General features: G+C 44.1%; 1 protein-coding gene across 1 annotated transcript in view; it reads right to left on the reverse strand.

The window, feature by feature from the left end:
* The window catches only part of TONSL (tonsoku like, DNA repair protein), a 1,124,870-nt gene that overhangs the window by 574,842 nt on the left and 528,716 nt on the right, over positions 1–21,312 (reverse strand). The gene's annotated exons all lie outside the window — the stretch shown is intronic.

A 21,312-nucleotide genomic window follows, 5' to 3' on the forward strand; every position in this document is an offset into this window, starting at 1 on the left:
TGTTTGAATTAGACAAAACATATGGGAGTTCTTAACATCACCTCCCTTTGTGTACTACATTTTCCAGAAGTACTTGCAGTCTGGCTCTAACTTACTTCTTTCTCTTTTCTTCTCTCTCTCTCTCTCTCATTCTCTCTGTGTGTGTGGCTTAAAGTGGTCTCATTGTCCATTAATTTAGATCTATCAATTCAAGACTTTTTTGGGGTTCTTCTGAGCAAGACGCCTTCCTTATTATGGACAGGAGAAGTCTCCCATTCCTCCAGGTCACTAAACAAACAAGGCTGAGTCAAATGTGAAGGTTATAAAAAGAAAACTCCTCACAAGTACACCCAGTAAAGAACAGGACTTAAGTGATAAAATACTTTCTTCTTAAAGGTCTACTGCGCCTCACTCGACTGTACAGTCTACTTTTGTATATGAAGTATTTCCTTAATTAAAACCCAATCCCCTGCCATACCCCCCATTATCCTGGATCTGTTTTGCAAGTCAAAGCAACTCATTCGGAACAGCCATGGAAAAGCCACACCTTCCCTCAAACTGAAAGTTCAACTTGTACTATTGGATAAACCAGAAAACTATGCCAGGTGGCACAATCACAAATTCCAAGGGCAGATAAAAGTTTTAAAGTGCACGTATGACATAGTGGCTGCTCTTGTGGAATGAGTCCTGAGTGACCCTCTAAAGGCTTGCTATGACTATCATAACAAAATTAAAAAAGAAGTTATGTACTCACCATAACATTCCATCTGAGTTGTTGCTTTTCATTTGTCTTCAACCATGGGAACACAGATCCAGGATGGATCAAACTGTGCCACATTTTCCAGCATTGGATCAGAGCTCCAAGCTCCTCCCTACCCATAATGTCCCAGTCTCCCTCCTCCCTTCAGATCGAGTTTGCTGCCAACCATAGCATGCCAACCTGACTCAAGGCCTTATCCTATAACAAGAAGTCTCCAAAGGCATACTAAGAGGCATAGGAAATGTTTAAATAAAAGCTATGTCTCTTCCAGACAGTCTGACACAGAGCCTACGTAAGGCAGGGGGAAGGAGGTTGGGACAGTTGAAAACAAAATGAAAAGCAACAACTCAGATGGAATGTTATGGTGAGTACATAACTTCTTTATCTGAAGTTGTTGTTTTCATTTGGTCTTCAACCATTGGGACAGAGTTCCCAGCTATCAAACACCTGGGAGGCCCTAATGAAAGGATATTCCGGAGCACAGCAGAGCCAAACGATGCCCTGCATCTGTATAGAAGATCCAATTTGTAGTGGGAAATGAAATTATGCAAAGATGCCCACGTAGCCACAGAGCATATTTCATCCAATGAAACTCTGGACCAGAAGGCAGCTGAAGTAGCCATAGATCTAGTAGAATGTGCCTTGACGTGACCTGACGGAGATAATCCTTTAGCTGAATATGCCAGAACCATACACAGAGATCCAACAAGCAATGGTGACCTTCAATTCAGGTTTCCCTAAAAGGGCTTAGAGTAGGAAACAAAAAGTCGATCAGACTTACAGAACAATTTTGTTCTATGCAAGTAAAAACGTAACTGTCTATGAACAGCCAACAAGTGTAACTTGTACTCTCCCTTATTCTGAAAATTTGGAAAGAAAATAGACAGACTGATTGCCTGATTAATGTTTGATTCCAAAGCCACTTTAGGAAGGAAAGAGGGATTGGTGTGCAAGGAGACCCTGTCTTTATGAAAGACCATATAAGGAAGTTTGACTGATAATGCTTGAAGCTCCGACACTCTTTTGGTCGACGTAATGGCAATTAAGAAGGCCGTCTTCCAAGACAAGAGCTGCAGATCCATCGAAGCTGCAGGTTCAAAAGGGGAAGAAACTAAAGCTTGAAGAACCAATGTAATACCCCAAGGAGACGTTGCATCCTTGATCGGTGGCCTAAGTAGAAAGGTACCTTTCAGACAGACTTTGTAAAGCTTATAAGAAGCTAGGAAAGCCGAATTATCTCCTACATGGAAGTTAGATACAACTGCCAGTTGGACCTTAACCATAGAAAAACTGGCACCTTGCTGAAAAATACCTGCCAGAAACTCTAGAATAGCCATAACTGGAGCAGTGAAGGGCTCTAAGTCACGCTGAGATGCCCAAATGGAAAAATGTTTCCACTTGCTACAGTAAACCTTCCTGGTAGAAGATTTATGAGCCGCAACTAATATCTTCTTGACCTTTGAAGATAACCCGGAGTCCTGATTATCATGAGAACTGCAGCAGCCAAGTGGTGAGCTTTAGCCTGAGCAGATCTGGGTGAGGAATCCCTGAGGGATGAGAAATCAGATCCAGAGTTGGACCTAATTGTCCAGGGAGGACACACTACATGAGACCACAGAGAAGGGAACCATACTTGGCAAGGCCAGAATGAGGCAATGAGGATGACTGAGCACCCCAGCCATCAAGCTTTCTGAAGGAATTTCAGGATCAAGGGGAGAGAATGATAAGTATACAGAAGATCGGAGGGCCAAGCATGAACCAGACCGTCTCTGAGGGATTTCCCCCTGAGGGGTTTCAGAGTGAAATACTCACTGCACTTTGCATTGGAAGGAGAGGCGAAGAGATCGCAGCAAGGCTGACCCCACTTTAGAAAGATCTGTTTCACTACTGAAGGAGTCAGAGACCACTTGTAAGGCATCAGGATAGACCTGCTGAGCCTGCCCACTAGAATGCTGAACCTCCCGGGAATGTGCATTGCTACCAGAAAACGGCCGGTGGAGATCTCCCACTACCAAACTCTCACTGCTTCGCAACACAGGGAATAAGACCTGCGTGTTGATGTACCAGACTACAGACATATTTGTCTGTCTGGATGGCAATCGTCCCTAAAGAAAGATGGACATGAAGAGCTTGCAATGTCAGGAGCACTGCCCTCGTTTCCAGGATGTTGATATACAATCGGGTCTCTGGGGAAGACCACATGTATTGGACTGTCCTTCCCAAGCAATGACCCCTCACCCACCCGAGTAGGGAGGCATCCGTGGTCACCATTGTCAGTGGAGCAGGAAGAACAAATGGACAACCCCGATGAAGGTCCAGGGATCGAACCCACCATAGGAGAGAATCTCAGTGGGGCAGGGAGAATAAATGGACGACCCCGATGAAGGTCCAGGGACCGAACCCACCACAGGAGAGAATCTCTTCATGTCCGAGATAAGCTAACAGGATGGGACAATGGTAGATCTAGCAGAGACCACTGGGCCGCAAGAGTCCACTGAAGCACCCTCATGTGCAACAGGGCTGTAAGCACGAGGATGATTGTGGCCGCCATGGACCCCAACCCCCGTAAGACCAATTCCGCTGTAGAGACAACTGAGCTTGAAGGATACACAAGACATGGTGTCTGAGGGATTGAAGTCTGTCTGAAGTTAGAAAAACCTTGGTCTGAATGGTGTCCAACTGAGCTCCAATGAAGTCCAAAACATGAACTGGATTCATCCAGGACTTGAGATTTATGGTTATGCTCAACCGGTGGACAATCTGGAGAAGGGAATCCCTGGCTTGGCAGAGACGATGTCTGGAGGGGGCAGAAAGGATCCAATCATCCAGGTAGGGGAAGACCTGAAAACCCTGCAGCTGCAGGTGAGCCGCTACCATTGCCATCACTTTGGTGAACACCCTAGGGGCTTTGGTGAGACCAAAGGGTAACACTCTGAACTGGTAATGATTGGTACATGCCAGAAGCAGAGGAACCTCAGGCACCGTCTGTCCATTTTGATGTGGTAGTACACATCCTGGAGGTCTACTGAGCACATACAGTCGTTCTCCTGCAAGAACGGCAAGATAGATTGGAGAGTGACCATCTGGAATTTCATCTTGGCAAGTGACAGGTTTAGGGTTGAGAGATCTAGGCTGGGTCTCAAGTCCCCCATCTTCTTTGGCACTAAAAATAACCTGAAATAGATGCCTAATCTGGACTGGTCTGGGGGGACAGGCTGTTGCCTCCTCCCTTTGTGCGGGTGGAACATCTGGGAAGTGTCTGGGAGGAAGTGGCATTTGAAAGAAAGGGATTGAATATCCTCTGGATATGATCTGCAATACCCAATGATCGTCTGAGATAGACTCCCAGGACGTTGGGTGTAGTGACCGCCAACCTCCAACCGCCTCCAGAGCAGCAGGACAACCCTTCAGAGCTGCTGCGTGGGCCTGTCTGGGAAAGAATCTTGAGACCATTGGTTCCTCTGATCCCCTCTGTCACGAGGGTGGCATCTGTCAAATCCCCATCTGCCTCTGGGAGAAGGTGAGTCTTGAGCATCCTGGGAATAATCCTGAGACTTCCGGAACCACATCTTCTTCACCCCTCACTAATTCCTGGAGAAGGTTCCTTCAGGGGTTGAGAAGCGGATTCCGACAGCAGACAGAGTCTTCTCGTCCTTCTCGCTCTGGACCAGAGTGACACATACCGACTTTCCAAACAGAGTCTAACCATCATACGAGGCATTTGTAAAATATGCCTTAAAGGGCTCTGAGAAGGCACGAAGTCAGAGCCAGGCATGATGCCTGATGGCAACGCCTGTTCTATCAGCTCTAGCGGCACCCTCAGTAGCATGAGAGAGAAGCCCCATAGAGGTATTGGCAATGGAGGTGAAGGTGGCCATCCTAGAGGAGAAAACCCTTCTTTTCCTCAGCCATGGACCCTGGGGTAGATCCAGCGACATCTTTAACTAGGTCTCGCTGAAGCCTAATTATGTGTGCCATGTAATTCAGCGCACATAAAGAGAATGTTGCTGAAGCGTAGACCCGCTTCCCAAAATGGTCCATGGTCCTAGACTCTTGGGCCGGCAGGTGGACCGTGGAGGTCTCCTCCACGAGCTCCCTCTTGGTGACCACTGCCGCCACCACCATGGATTGAAAAGGGGATCCCATTCGACCAGTGGGGTTTATCAGGTGGGGTATTAAGGATTTTATCAGGACGTTTGGGAATAGTTTCCACTGTGTCAGGTTCCTTCCACCCCAGAGATGTAATGAGATCCACCAAGGGATCCACGGGACGGGACACCCAGAATGGAGAGAGTTCTGTGCCAAAGACTTCCAGGAACACAGACATGTCAGGGTTGGGTTTTTGGACAGACCACCCCCTTCGCTGATGAAGGATCTTCATGATGTCTCCAAAGGAGACATCCTCTGGGGGTGACCGTGGGGAACCCTTCTTTTCCTCCAAGTCAGTGCCCTCCATGAGGGACTCCTACGGGGAGTCTAAGTGCCTCCTTTTGCTGTTCCCGCGGGGGAACTCCCTGGGGTAGAGAGGCAGCAGGCTGTCCCTGGGGGGCCAGGAAGGTGGAATCCGGACAAGATTCAGAGGGAACAAAGGTGGACTCAGAGGACGAAAGAGTCAAGTGTCTCGATGGAACCAAGAGGACTCTCTCCACCACGTTAAAAACAAAAGGGGAACGCATCCCTGAAGCTGGGACTGTAACCAGGTCTGTAATCCTCTGAACCGACGAGGGATCCGGAGCCAAACCTCCAGGTCCTGAGACTCTAAGCCAACATCAACCATGTCGGATCTGGCACAGAGGCTACAGCTCCGAGAGCCGGTTGGCTCAGAGCCTGCTGGAGCCGACCTGTTCAGGGTAATGGCTGGCGTCAAGGTACAGGGTACCATTGGCGCTTTGGGGCCCCAGACCCAAATACTCCAAAGCCAGTGGTCGGATTGGAGAAGGAATAATCGGGACAAAGGCAGACTGCATGCTCCCAGCCTCAGAGGGGGAGGGGGCAGCAAGACTTCCCATCTGAATCTAGGTGTGGATGAACCTCTGCATCATCCTGTCCACCTCGGCTTTGGAAAGGTTGCGGGTGGACCTAGAGGAAGAGGCCACTGACACCAACCTAGAGAGGTGGTGAAGGGAGGCCGACACCAGGAGAGCAGACCCGAGACACCTGCGGCTCTGGGGAGAAGTAGGGGAAGTGAAGCCGGGGGGGGAACCTGAGCTAGGCACCGGGCGATATTTCGCCAAAGGCTCAGCCGAGGAAGAACAGTCAGCGGACTGCTTCCTCGGCCTGTCCCTATGTTTGACCTTCTCTCCTTCCCCATTTCTCTTGGCGGAAGATTGAGTCCCAGAGGCCGGGGGGGGGGCAGTAGAAGCGGCTAAAGCTGCTGAAGCAACTTGGACCTCCGTGGAAGGTGGAGGGAGGAGGTCCTTAAGGATGAGCTTGTTCGTCCTGTTGATCAAGGAGTGGGGATTGAACCATACGCACATCGAACAAGAGGAAGCGAGGTGCCGAACCTCCAAGCAAATTACGCAGAGAGTGTGGCTATCCACCAGGGAGAGCTTATGACCTATTCTGTGCACATTCTAAATCCCAGTTTGGGTGTCTCCGCCATAGTGGAGAAAGGACCCAAAGCACACTTACACAGACACACAACCGAGAAAAAAAGAGAAAGCGGACACATTTTTTAAAATTTTTTTTTAAGAGATACCGACACTCACGAGAAGTAGGAGAATAAAAGGGGAGATAGAAAAGGTGAAACTTAGATCTAAATGCCCAAAAACACTTACCAAAAATCGCTTAGATCACGGTCCACAATGCTAATGTTAGATGCGGCAAACGAGATCTGAGGGGAGATGGGAGACAAGGGCATTATGGGTAGGGGAGAATCTTGGAGCTCAGATCCGATGCTGGAAAATGCGGCTGAGTCGGATCCATTCCGGATCCATATTCCCAAAGGTTGAAAACAGAATGAAAACAACAACTTCAGATCATGGTTCTCTAACAGTATGGTAAGGGTTTGTATATTAGCTCATTTGCATGCTTTAATCTTGGCAAATGCAGCAAACTGACCCATCCAACAAACTCAATGTTATCCAGGTATTCTAGAAGTCAAATAATTAATTTTTATCATCTGTCCATGCAGTAATGAATCTGTCAAATTATTTTATTCATTGTGTGAGGATTTGCATGACCAGAAGGTTTTTGTTTGTGGCTAATGTAGTTAGCATGGGGGATATATACACACATAATGTAGTTAGCATGGGGGATATACACACACAATGTAGTTAGCATGGGGGATATACACACACATAATGTAGTTAGCATGGGGGATATACACACATAATGTAGTTAGCATGGGGGATATACACACATAATGTAGTTAGCATGGGGGATATACACACATAATGTAGTTAGCATGGGGGATATACACACATAATGTAGTTAGCATGGGGATATACACACATAATGTAGTTAGCATGGGGGATATACACACACAATGTAGTTAGCATGGGGGATATACACACAATGTAGTTAGCATGGGGGATATACACACATAATGTAGTTAGCATGGGGGATATACACACACATAATGTAGTTAGCATGGGGGATATACACACACAATGTAGTTAGCATGGGGGATATACACACATAATGTAGTTAGCATGGGGGATATACACACATAATGTAGTTAGCATGGGGGATATACACACACAATGTAGTTAGCATGGGGGATATACACACACAATGTAGTTAGCATGGGGGATATACACACATAATGTAGTTAGCATGGGGGATATACACACACAATGTAGTTGGCATGGGGGATATACACACACACAATGTACACACACACAATGTAGTTAGCATGGGATAAACACACACAATGTAGTTAGCATGGGGGATATACACACACAATGTAGTTAGCATGGGGGATATACACACACAATGTAGTTAGCATGGGGATATACACACACACAATGTAGTTAGCATGGGGATAAACACACACAATGTAGTTAGCATGGGGGATATACCCACACAATGTAGGTAGCATGGGGAGACACACACACACAATGTAGTTAGCATGGGGGATATACACACATAATGTAGTTAGCATGGGGATATACACACATAATGTAGTTAGCATGGGGATATACACACATAATGTAGTTAGCATGGGGATATACACACATAATGTAGTTAGCATGGGGATATACACACATAATGTAGTTAGCATGGGGGATATACACACATAATGTAGTTAGCATGGGGGATATACACACATAATGTAGTTAGCATGGGGGATATACACACACACAATGTAGTTAGCATGGGGGATATACACACATAATGTAGTTAGCATGGGGATATACACAAGTTAGCATGGGATATACACACACAATGTAGGTAGTATGGGATATACACACATAATGTAGTTAGCATGGGGGATATACACACACATAATGTAGTTAGCATGGGGGATATACACACACAATGTAGTTAGCATGGGGGATATACACACACATAATGTAGTTAGCATGGGGATATACACACAAATGTAGTTAGCATGGGATGGATACACACACATAATGTAGTTAGCATGGGATATACACACACATAATGTAGTTAGCATGGGGGATATACACAATATACACACATAATGTAGTTAGCATGGGGATACACACACATAATGTAGTTAGCATGGGGGATATACACACACAATGTAGTTAGCATGGGGGATATACACACACAATGTAGTTAGCATGGGGGATATACACACAGGGGATATACACACACAATGTAGTTAGCATGGGGATATATACACACATAATGTAGTTAGCATGGGATATACACACAGCATGGGGGATATACACACACAATGTAGTTAGCATGGGGGATATACACACACAATGTAGTTAGCATGGGGGATATACACACACAATGTAGTTAGCATGGGGGATATATACACACAATGTAGTTAGCATGGGGGATATACACACACAATGTAGTTAGCATGGGGATATACACACATAATGTAGTTAGCATGGGGGATATACACACATAATGTAGTTAGCATGGGGGATATACACACACATAATGTAGTTAGCATGGGGGATATACACACAATGTAGTTAGCATGGGGGATATATACACACATAATGTAGTTAGCATGGGGGATATACACACATAATGTAGTTAGCATGGGGATATACACACATAATGTAGTTAGCATGGGGGATATAAACACATAATGTAGTTAGCATGGGGGATATACACACACATAATGTAGTTAGCATGGGGGATATACACACACATAATGTAGTTAGCATGGGGGATATACACACACATAATGTAGTTAGCATGGGGGATATACATACACATAATGTAGTTAGCATGGGGGATATACACACACAATGTAGTTAGCATGGGGGATATACACACACAATGTAGTTAGCATGGGGGATATATACACACAATGTTGTTAGCATGGGGGATATACACGCAATGATTTTGAATGATAATGAAAAGAGTAGATTCTTACCCTCCTTTGAAAACCACCTTTTTTATACATTACCAAGAATATACAACAATCTGGAAAAAAACACCTAGGAGACCTACTGTTGTAGGAATAGGTAGATTTCATAAAGAAGTGAAAATGCACTCGAAACCAACCAACTAAGAAAAGAGTGCAGCAGGAGGTAGATTTCAGGAACTCCAGGGTGACACCTAGAATAAAGTGTTATATCCACATGTACTAAAACTAGATTTTTATATTGTGCAGAAAGGATCTACAGTGCAAATTTCAAGGGGTTAATGTAAAGATGTTCTGTTGTTGGTTAACATCTGATATAAAACAATTTTTATATGACAGTGTAAGACATGCATATGGCCTGAAGGCGGTGCTGAAACATTCGCAAAAGTCCTCACCAAAAGTGTTTGTAACTGTTAGTTGGATTTCCTTAACCTAGCATTTTTTTTCTTTAATCTGGAGATGATTACTACTTTACGTATGTGGCACAACAATGGGAATGGGCTTTGCTAGCTTATAAATGGGTCAATTTGAGAACAAGCATATTTATGTGTATCAAAACTATGGGTTTAAAACAGTATCTTTTTATCCATTTTACTTATTTTTTTATAACAGAGACACGGAAAGAGGAAACAGAACAAGTCCAAGATTATTTATTAAATAGATTTGGTTTACACATTTCATTTGAATATTCAACAGATTTGGTAAAATTTTTCGAAGTTATACTCCTTTGTTAAAAAGATATCATTTGTATAAAAAATCAGCAGAATTTAACAGGAACTAGAAATGTTCTTCATGCTACAAGTGATAGTCCATGCATTTTGACAGATTTAGTAACATATGGACAATGGTATGAATAAGACGTCTGAGTTGTAAAACTATCATTTTTAAGGATGAGTTTTATTCATTAATGAAATCGTAAAATAAAGATTACATTAAGACACAACTACTACAAGCTATTGGAAAGCTGTTAGGAGTACATTATGAAGAACAGATACGCCTTGTACTTAGGGTTGATAAAGAATGACGTGATTTGATGTTTTTTGTTACACACAGCTTCTGCATGTATAGGATGACTGCAGTGATAAAAGAAAGATAATCTGAATATTCTACTTACAGATGTACCCACTTTCCCTAAATGTGTTTTTAAGTTTAGGCACTGAAAACAAGTTAGTCCACTGTGACTATATGATGTACGCACAGAGTAATGGTCAGGAGAGGCCAGGATGTTATAGATGTGGTCATTATGGACTGCACCTGTATTTTGGAATGAGGAAACTGCATGATAAATGGAAGCAGAAACGGTATTAATCAGATTAGCTTGTCAGTTAGGGGGGTTATTTCCACTATTTTACTAATATCTTGGAAATTTGCATAACAAAACAAATGGCTAGAACTAGAATTTTGTAACATCTGGGTGATATAAGAAATAACCTCCAAATTAGTCCAGTAGTGAGACATTTTATGGAAATGCAGCATCATTCATGTGACTTTAAATTTGTGATAATATTACATAAACCACCTTCTTTAAAAACAAGAATTAAAGAAGTGACTTTCATACAAGGAAAACTGTTTTATTTTGAATTACTATTCCTATCTGCCATTTGATTTTAATGTGGATATTAATCAGAACATATTTAAAAAAAACAGCCTGGAAGTGAAACTTGAATAAGCTTTTTATCTTTAAATGTGGCTGGGAACAGTTTATTCTGATTGCACTTATTGTATAAAACTTACTGGAGTGCATAGCTCTGTTTGTCACCCGGAGGCTAAAGAACCAAGGTGACAGGGACTTTTAAATACACCACTACCAGACTGGTTGTTTACCAGATACACTCAGTGACCATCTGCCCACTTTTCTCTTAAGGAAACGCACAACTAGTCAAAAATGCATTACTTATAGACAAATCAGAGATGATCACAACTGTACCACAGACAACCTAAATAGCATTCTAAAGCAATGTAACTGGCAGCCTCTAAAAACCCTTCACCTTGATCAGGTGGTACATATTTATCTCAGTTCTAAACTCCATTGCACCACAGAGAAAAATCAAAACTAAAACTAACTATGCTCCTTGGTTAAGCAGGGACACAAGAGCCCTACTAAAAACCAGACACAAAGCCTGGAAGAAATGGAAACAAGAAAACATCTGTTAAACTAAACAAAACTATAAACAACTTAGGAACCTAGCTAAAAAACATACTAAACTAGACAAACAAAACTACTACTTTGATCTCCAAAACAAACACCCAAATAATCCCCAAAAGTTCTGGCATAGTATCAACTCCCTACTGAAACCAGGCACAATCGCTACCCCCACCCCTACCACCTCCAATTCAAACAATAATGATATAGCTGCCCAGTTTAACTGTCATTTCATAAACTCAGTCCAAACTCTGTCCAACCAAATACTTAACACTAACAACTCATCAGTCACAACTGCAGGAAACCCTCCGTGCAACACTACTAATCTTCCATCTTTCTCTCTCTCACCTGTTCCAACACCTAAAATCAAACAACTCCTGCTCACCCTAAAACCTACTACTCTTGCAGCAGACAGAATACCTGCTAAATTCCTAAAAATCGCAGCTGACTCCCTATCCTACCCAGTTTCAATCCTAATAAACAGGTCCATTCAAGAATCCTATGTACCTCAACTATGGAAAATTTCAAACATTATACCACTTCATAAAGGTGGAAAATCTTATGACTTTTCCAACTACCGGCCTATAGTTATTCTCTCCCCCTTATCCAAGCTCTTGGAGAAATGCATACATTTTCAAGTCATGCAATACTTGAATACAATCGTCTCTTCTCCACCCAACACGGATTCCGGCCTCACCATAGTACAACTTCTGCCCTTCTCTCTTTTACCAATCAAGTTAACTATCACAGAAACAACAATAACTATGTATCTGCTATCTTTTTGGACCTGTCAAAGGCATTTGACATGGTCTCACATGCAAAACTATTGGATGCTCTCCACTCACTATCCTTTACCTCTCCTGCTATCTCCTGGTTCAAAAGCTACTTATCAGACAGAAAATAATCTGTGCAATGGCTAAATCACCTATCCCCCCCTCTCCCAAACTCCATAGGGGTACCACATGGCTCAATATTAGGCCCACTTCTCTTCTCTATTTTTACAATTTATACACTGCCTCTAAACAAGCCTCACTAATACAGTACGCAGATGACTCTACACCCATCTGTGCAGCCCCATCTGTCGACACTTTGCAAGAACAAGCCCAAGAGTCATTCTCCGCCATTGAAACTTGGATCACCGACATTCAACTCATCCTAAACCCCAACAAAACTAAACTTCTCTTGTTTACCCCTAAGAAAACAAAAAAGACTCCCGCAAATTTCTCTATCTCATCTAAAAATGGAACAAGAAGATATGTTCTCACCATAACATTCGATGTATGTAGTCCATCTCGCCTTACATTCTTACTTACCCATGGGTTCAGAGCCGAACCTGGGCTCCGACTCGGCCATACTCTAGCTCGAAGTCTTCAATTGGCTCGTGGCTAAGAGGTATCCCATCATGCAACAGGTCTATTCCCCAGACCTTGTTTGCTGCAAGCTCACACACGTACACACTGAGAAGAAGAACAACCCCAACAGAAAGGACTACTGACACCTAGAGACAATACCCCAGGTCCTCCAGGAGGGGGAAGGAGGGAGGGTTAGTAAGAATGTAAGGCGAGATGGACTACATACATCGAATGTTATGGTGAGTACATAACTTCTGATGTCATGTAGTCCAATCTCGCCTTCATTCTTGCCCATGGGACAGCGTCCCTAGCACCTTGATCTTGGGTGGCTCAGTAAAAAATACTCTTGAGCACTGTGGAACCAAAGGAAGACCTGCCTCTAGAGATCAGATCTAATTTGTAGTGACTAATAAAGGTATGAGGCAAAGCCCATGTTGCTCCAGTACAAATATCATCCATAGACATCCTAGCCTGAAACGCAGTTGGGGTAGCCACAGATCGTGTAGAATGAGCCTTCACTTTAAAGGGTAATTCTTTGCCATTGGAAGCATAAATAATTGAGATACAATCGGAGATCCAGTGAGACAAGGTTACCTTAAAAACAGGAACCCCAAGTCTAGTGTCTGAAAATGAGACAAACATTTGATCTGATTTCCTGAAATCTTTTGTCCTGTGTAAACAGAAACGCAATTATCTATGAACATCTAGCTGATGAAACTTAAATTCTGCCTTTTTAGAGAATTCAGGAAAAAGCACAGGCAACTCAATGGATTGGTTGACAACAGAGGCAACCTTTGGAACAAAAGAAGGGTTGGTTCTTAAGGAAACCCTACCTTTGTGAAACACCAAATAAGGTGGCGTAATCAATAATGCTTGGAGTTCAGAGCCCCGCCTAGCTGAAGTTATGGCTACCAAGAATACTGTCTTCCATGACAAAAATTTAATGTTACACATAGCTGCGGGCTCAAAGGGAGTTGAAGTGAGCTTCTGTAGTACAAAATTGAGGTCCCATGGTATCACTGGATAAAAGACTGGAGGTCGGAGTAACAATGTCCCTCTCAGAAAAGCCCTACAAAGCCTATGAGACATAATGTTGGGCTTATTAGCAACGTGAAAGGTCGAAATCGCTGCCAACTGTACTTTAATGGTTGCTGCAGCTGAACCCTGACTGAATAGTTGAGAAAGAAATTCCAATATTGCCGAAATAGATGCCGTATAAGGATTAATATGTCTCTCACGGGCCCAAATAGAAAATCTCTTCCACTTACTGGAATAAATCTTCCTGGTAGAAGGCTTGTGGGAAGATGATAGAATATGGACCACTTCCGGTGAAAAATCATGAAGCCTGACTAAGGATGGAACTGGAGCAGCCAAGCTGTCAACTTGTGGGTTTGGATGGAGGGATGGAACTGTCCTGACATATGAGTCAGCAGATCTGGAGCTGGGTCCAGAATCCAGGGCTTGTCCATTAGATAGGGTTGAAGGAAGGGAAAAGTACAGTTGTGTACCTACCATAAATGTAGATGTTTGGGTGTATTCACTGTTGCAGTCATTACAATTGGGGTTATCCTGCTGGCAGGCTACCCCGCAGTCGGCCCGAGTTCCAAAGTCTAGGTCCGGCATCGGTTGCTGTCGCCTCTTCCCTGACGTCAGTGCGCCAGGGGTATAAAAGATGCAGCCGACGCCATTTTCTTCAGGTTTTCTTGCCCCAGATATCAGGTGCCCCTAAAAAGGTAGAATAAATTATGCCAATAAGCATGCATACACAAAAACAACTTTTCCTTCATCTACAAGCAAATACACCACATAGGTTGTATAGAATAGAGAAGTACAGATAAGTCCCAGCAAGGAAAAGGGGGATGGCGGGTAGGTAACCTGGACTGCAACAGTGAATACACTCGAACATCTACATTTATGGTAGGTACACAACTGAACTATGTTCATCGTGTTTCACTGTTGCAGTCATTACAATTGGGTTGAATCCCAAAGCTAAGGTTGGGAGGCTGGCTAAATTGGATTAGGAGAGGCTATCAGGCCCTGCAGAACTGCAGTGGCAAAGCCTGCCCTGGATTTAGAGTAGAGAGGTAAGTGATAGTGCTTTGTAAAAGTATGCACCGAATTCCAAGTTGCAGCCTCTAAAATGTCTTTCGTTGGTACTCCTCTGAGGAAGGCTGCTGATCTGGTTGAATGTGGCCTAATGCCCTTAGGCACTGATTTGCCATGCTGTGAATAGCAGAAACGAATGCAGTGGCCTATCCACTTTGAAATAGTCTGTTTTGAGATAGGCTTTCCTTGTGATCCTGCAGCACTGCAGCATATGCCACTAGAAGTTGTTCAGTCTTTCTGAAAGCTTTGGTTCTGTCCAAGTAGAAGCGCAGCTGCCTGTGAATGTCCAAAGAATGCAGAAGTTTCTCACCCTTATTCTGTGGATTTGGGTAAAAGGTAGGCAAATGAATTGTTTGGTTAAGGGCCACAATGGACACTACCTTAGGCATAAATGTAGGGTTTGTCCTTAGAGAAACCCTGTCAGGAAGGAAAATGATAAAAGGTTCCACAGCCATGAGTGGCTGTAACTCTGAGACTCGTCTAGCGGAGGTTATTGCTAGGAGCAGAGCTGTTTTCCAGGATAAGAATTTTATATCAGCTGCAGAGGCTGGCTCAAACGGAGGCAGTGTGAGTTTTTCCAAGACATAGTTGAGGTCCTAAGCGGGTACTGGTGCTCTCCTTGGAGGTCTTATGTTTTTGGCCCCTCTGAGGTATTGCCTTAGCAATGGATGAGAAAAATAGGTGGTTCTGTATTGTAATGAGCTGAAATGGCAGAGGCATGAATTTTAATTGATGAAAAGGAAAGGCCTTTATCCAGCATCTCAGTTAAATATCGCAAAATCTGAGGAATATTTGGAACAGTCGTGTCAATACCTAGGTGCCTGGTTCCAAGCACAGAATCTCTTCCATTTTTCTGCATAAGATTTTCTGGTGCTAGGCCTCCTGGCCACCAAAATAACATCCATCACTGCTTTAGAGAGAGGTGTGTCTTGAATGGCTACATTATCTGCCATGCTGCCAGGTTTAAGGTCCTGAGTTGGCTGTGCAGTATCTGACTGTCTTGTTGGGTCAATAAGTGAGGAATTTGAGGTAATGTCCAAGCTGGGCATTGAGACAAGCTCTTTAGGATTGGGTACCAGTGCTGGTGGGGCCAGTCTGGGGCAATCAGCATCATTTTTGGCTTCTCTTGTCTGACCTTGAGGAGTACCTTGGGGAGGAGAGGCAGAGGAGGAAAAGCATATACTGTTAGGTTTTTCCAGCTGAAAGATAGAGCATCTACTTTCCATGCTTGCTTGTGATAAGTCCTTGTGCAGAATCTCTGTAGTTGGCAGTTGTGAGGGGAGGCAAATAGGTCTATGTCCAGGCATCCCCAGTTCCTTGTTATCATGCTGAAGACTTGTGGATCCAATTTCCACTCATGGGGATCCATAAGGTTTCTGCTTAGTTCGTCTGCCAGAGTATTTATCCTTCCTGGCAGGAATTGTGCTCGCAGATGTACTTGGTAAGTCAGTGCTGTGTCCCACAGGTCCATGGCTAGTCTGCAGAGGAGGTAGGAATGTGTGCCCCCCTGCTTATGTACCACATGACTGTAGTATTGTCCGTCTTTATTAGTAGTTGTCCTGGATGAAGTTGATCCTTGAAGGCTGTCAGAGCATTCTGAACAGCTAGCATCTCTTTTTGATTGATATGTAGATGCATTTGACTTGCGGGCCATGTGCCCTGAATACATCTTCCTGCCATATGGCCCCCCCAGGCATAATCTGATGCATCTGTTGTCAATGTCTGCCTGGCTGTGAGTAAGGTGAATGGCTGTCCCGTGTTGAGGTGACAGGCTTTTGTCCACCACTGAAACTCCTGTCGCAAGCAGGGAATGAGGGTAATTATTGTTTCCAGGCTGTGGCAATGTTGAGTCCAAACACTTTTCAGATACCATTGAAGTTTCCTCATATGCAGTCTTGTATATGGAATTAGCAGTATGCAGGATGCCATGAAGCCCAAAGCCTGCAGAATTGTTCTTGCAGATAACTGGGTCTTTGTTGCCAGCATTTTGAAGTAAGTAGTCAGTTGTCTGTGTTTGTCTGGCGTGAGATAAGCCATCTGGGCAGTTGTATTTAAGCTTGCAACCAGGAATATTATCTCTTAAGAGGGTACGAGCTTTGATTTCCTTTCGTTTACAGTGTACCCTAGACCTGTTAGGAATCTTTTTACAAATGCCAGATGCTGTAGTAGGATGTCCTTGTTCTCTGCTTGAATAAGGCAGTCGTCCAAGTAAGGATATATTTGTATTCCTCTTTGTCTGCAAAATGCAATTACTGGTGCCAGGCATTTTGTGAAGACCCTGGGTGCAGTAGATAAGCCAAAGGGCAGTTCAGGGAATTGGTAGTACATTGAGCCAGCTATAAATCTGAGGTATCTTCTGCATGATTGTCTGATTGGGACATGCAGGTATGCCTCTTTTAGGTCTAAAGTCACAAGCCAAGCCTTCTTGCCCAGCATGGGCAGAAGCTGCTGCAGAGTTAACATTTTGAATTTTGGAATATCCAGGAATGTGTTTAGGATAGACAGGTCCAATATTGGTCTCCAGGCTTTGTCCTTTCTGGGTACCAAGAAGAGCCTTGAGTAAAATCCTTGTCCCTGCTCTTGCTGTGGTACTTGCTGAATGGCTCTCACGTCCCATGAGGGATGAAACTTGTTTTTGTGCCTCTGCCCGTTGATTGCGTGGCAGGTCTGGCATACCGTTTGGCCTTGGCAGGGTGCGAAAGTGGAACCTGTAGCCTTGAGATATGATATTTAAGACCCATTTGTTCTGGGTGATCATGTGCCAATTTTATGAAAAAAGTGCTAGTTTTCCCTCCAAAGGAGCTGCCAGAAGATAAGTGCTTGGTGCTGGCAGGGGAAAGTCATTGAGACTGTTTCCTGTATGGCTGTGATTTTTCCTCTCCGCTTTTGGAGGTAGAAGCACCCCACTGTTTAGGCCTGTATGAGCCTTGGGGCTGTGATCTGCCTCTGGGGCGTCTGTATCTGCCTCTTTGTGGCCTGTCTGACACTGGAAAGGACCAATTCTTTGTAGGCCAGTTCCTGCTAAATCTGGGAGGCTGTACCTGTAAGAAATCCTTTACTGTTTGCATAGATTTATCTTTGTCCTCCATTTTCTTCAACACCTCTTCTGCTTTAACACCAAACAAGGTATCATGTTGTAATGCAACATCTAATAGCTTTGCTTTAACATGATCGGGCAGATTCTGTTCTTTTAACCAAGCATGCCTCCTAATGACAGAACCTGTAACTGCGGCCCTGCAGGAGGCCTCTAGAGAATCAAAACCACATTGCAAAGTATGCTTTCCCACTTGTTCAGCTGCATGCAATAAATCCTGCATTTCTTTGTTTTCTGCACATTCTGAATTTGTCAACCTTTTCTGTTTAAGCTGTGACATAAGATATTGCTGATATTTAAGCATATGAAGCTGACAATTTAAAGCTCTTACATCCAAGGTAGCAGAAGTATAAATCTTTTTCCTCCATCTGTCCAGGGCCCTTGAATCCCTATCAGAGGGGATAGGGTTTTTTGCAGTGGAAGCCTTGACCCCCTTGGGACCCTGAGAAATAGTTTCTGAACAAAACATGCTGGAGGGATAGGTTCCTGACCCAGAGACTCCCCTTATTCTGGAATAGACTGCCCATATATGTCAAGAAGAGTGCCTCATTGGCCCTCTTCAAAAGGAACCTTGATGATTAGATGGAAATAGTAAATTCACCCCGGGGATCATGTCAGTCGCCCTGCTAGACAGGGGCCCAGAGAAGTAAATATTGTGGGAAGAAATTTCCAGGGAATTGTTATGGCTAGGCTTGCATAGGCCTTAGGGCCGATAGCCTAGTACCAACCTATGAACCTAGGGGTCAGCAGCAGGGTTTTTGTAAAGAAATTTATGAGAATCAGGAACCCTGTAGTATCTGTCTGGCTTAACAGGAGCTGGTGGTAAAGAGTCAGGAGACACACCAGACTCTGAGAATACATCATCTACAATGCCTAAAGCTTCCCAGGAAGTTCAACAGTTTTATTACAAACGCCAGGTGCTGCAGTAGTATGTCCTTGCTGTCCGCTTGGATCAGGCAGTCGTCCAGATATGGGTAGATTTGTATCCCTTGTAGTCTGTAGAAGGCGATTACTGATGCCAGGCATTTCGTAAACACTCTGGGCGCAGTAGATAAGCCAAAGGGCAATGCAGAGAATTGGTAATGGGTTGAACCTGCAAGAAATCTGAGGTATCTTCTGCAATCTTGTCTGATAGGGACATGCAGGTATGCCTCCTGAGGTCCAATGTTACCAGCCAAGACTCCTTGCCCAGCATGGGAAGAAGCTGCTGTAATGTGAGCATCTTGAATTTTGGCACCTGTAGATATGTGTTTAGGATGGATAGGTCTAAGATAGGTCTCCAATCTTTGTCTTTCCTTGGTACCAGGAATAGTCTGGAATAAAACCCTTGACCTTGTTCTTTTGCAGGTACCTCTTGAATTGCTTTCATGTCCATGAGAGCTGAAACTTGTTTTTGTGCCTCTGCCCTTTGATGTTGTGGCAGGTTTGGCATGCCTCTCATTTTTGGTAGAGTGTGAAAGTGGAACCTGTAGCCTCTGTCTACAATGTCCAGAATCCATTTGTCTTTTGTAACAATATGCCAATTTTTTGAGAATAATGTCAGTTTTCCACCCAAAGGTGCTGCCATTAAAGCTTTGCTTGGCAGGTGTAGGGGGAAGTCATTGTGTCTGTTTTCTAAAAGACTGTGATCTATCTTCTCCACCTCTTGGGGTTGGTGCTTGCCACTGTCTGGCTCTGAAAGATCCTTGAGGTTGCCCTCTACCCCTTGGGCACCTGTATCTGCCCCTTTGAGGTCTGTCCGTGGCTGGAAAGGACCAATTTTTTGAAGGCCAGTTTCTGCTGAAACGTGGCTGTACCTGCAGGAAATCTTTCACTGTTTGCATTGATTTTGCTTTTTCCTCCATTTTCTTTAGCACCTCCTCAGCTTTAACACCAAACAATACATCTTTTTGAAGAGGTGCATCTAATAATTTAGCTTTGACATGATCTGGTAAGGTTTGCTCTTTGAGCCAAGCATGCCTACATTATAACAGAACCCGTAACAGCAGCTCTACATGAGGCCTCTAAAGCATCAAAACCACACTGCAAGGTATGTTTACCCACTTGCTCTGCACCATGCAACAAATCCTGCAACTCTTTTAAATCTGGTTGTTCTGGTTGTGTCATCTTGCTTTTCAGCTGAGATATCAAAAACTGTTGATACTTTAACATATGGAACTGACAGTTTAATGCCCTCATGGTTAAAGTGGCGAGTGTATACCTTTTTCCCCCACCTTTCTAAAGCTCTGGAATCTCTCTGAAGGTAATGGGTTTTAGCAGTAGAGGCCTTAATTCCCTTGGGACCCTGTGAAATTGTTTCTGGATCAGCAGTATGGCTTTTATATAGGAACTGGTGAGAATCAGGAACCCGGTAATACCTGTCTGGTTTAACAGGAGCTGGAGGCAAAGAATCTGGATTAAGGCTGGCTTCTGTGTACACATCATCCAATATATCTAAAACAGGAAGGATAGCCAGAGGCCTATGCTGGGGGAGCAGAAGAAATTCCCTGAGCCTTTTCTTGGAATCTGAGTAATCTTGGCCTTCCCAGTGAAAGTGTTCCCTCAGTGTATGCAGGGTTTCCCCAAAAGAGAAGTCCTCGGGGGGGGAATAGACTCCTCTGCATCAGAGTCTTCGAATGGAGACTAGGCATAATCCTGGTCCTCAGATAGTTCTGAGGTAACAGAAGCTTGATCTGAGGAAGGGTAGTCCTCCTCTAGTCTGGGCCTTTTGTAAGAGGGGGGTTGAGAACCCCTGATAAGAGTAATCAAATCCTCAGCCATTTTACGCATCTGTTTTTTAGGCATGGTGCCTTGAGAGGGGGTCTGAGGAACCTGTTTTTTGGTTTTCATGGCTGCTTTAGATTTGGTGAAGACTTTAATAGAGAAGGAGGAAGGCCTGAAGACCCCTTGAGAAATGGCAGGCCTGTCTAAAATCTGAGTTTCCCCGCCAGGAGTGGCGTCGGGTTCTGTAGTAGGAATGGTGGCCGAGAAGCCTACGACCTCTGGTACTGAAGACACCGGTAATGCATTGTCATCGGTACTCGGGGGCTGCGTAGGCACCTCGCTGAGTACCGGAGAACCGGTAGTCGGCCTTAGCGTGGTTTCAGTAGGAGGTGCGGACCTCGTATGTCGGTCCTTATCTTTGCGTTTTTTGCTCAAAACTGGAGTCGGAGTATCCGACAACATAATATAATTAAATTTTTTGCCAAAAAAGTGAAGGGCGTACTCCGCCCGACGCTTAATAGTGCGCTTATTGAATCTAGCACAAAAACGGCAGTCCGAGACGTCGTGGTCTGGGCCTAAGCAAGGTATACAGAAAGAGTGGAAATCCTTATGCGGTATTTGCTTCCCACATGAAATGCAATTATTAACTTTGTC

Source organism: Protopterus annectens, chromosome 3.part1 (assembly GCF_019279795.1).
Source record: "Protopterus annectens isolate FY-2018-M chromosome 3.part1, PAN1.0, whole genome shotgun sequence".
NCBI lineage: Eukaryota > Metazoa > Chordata > Ceratodontiformes > Protopteridae > Protopterus > Protopterus annectens.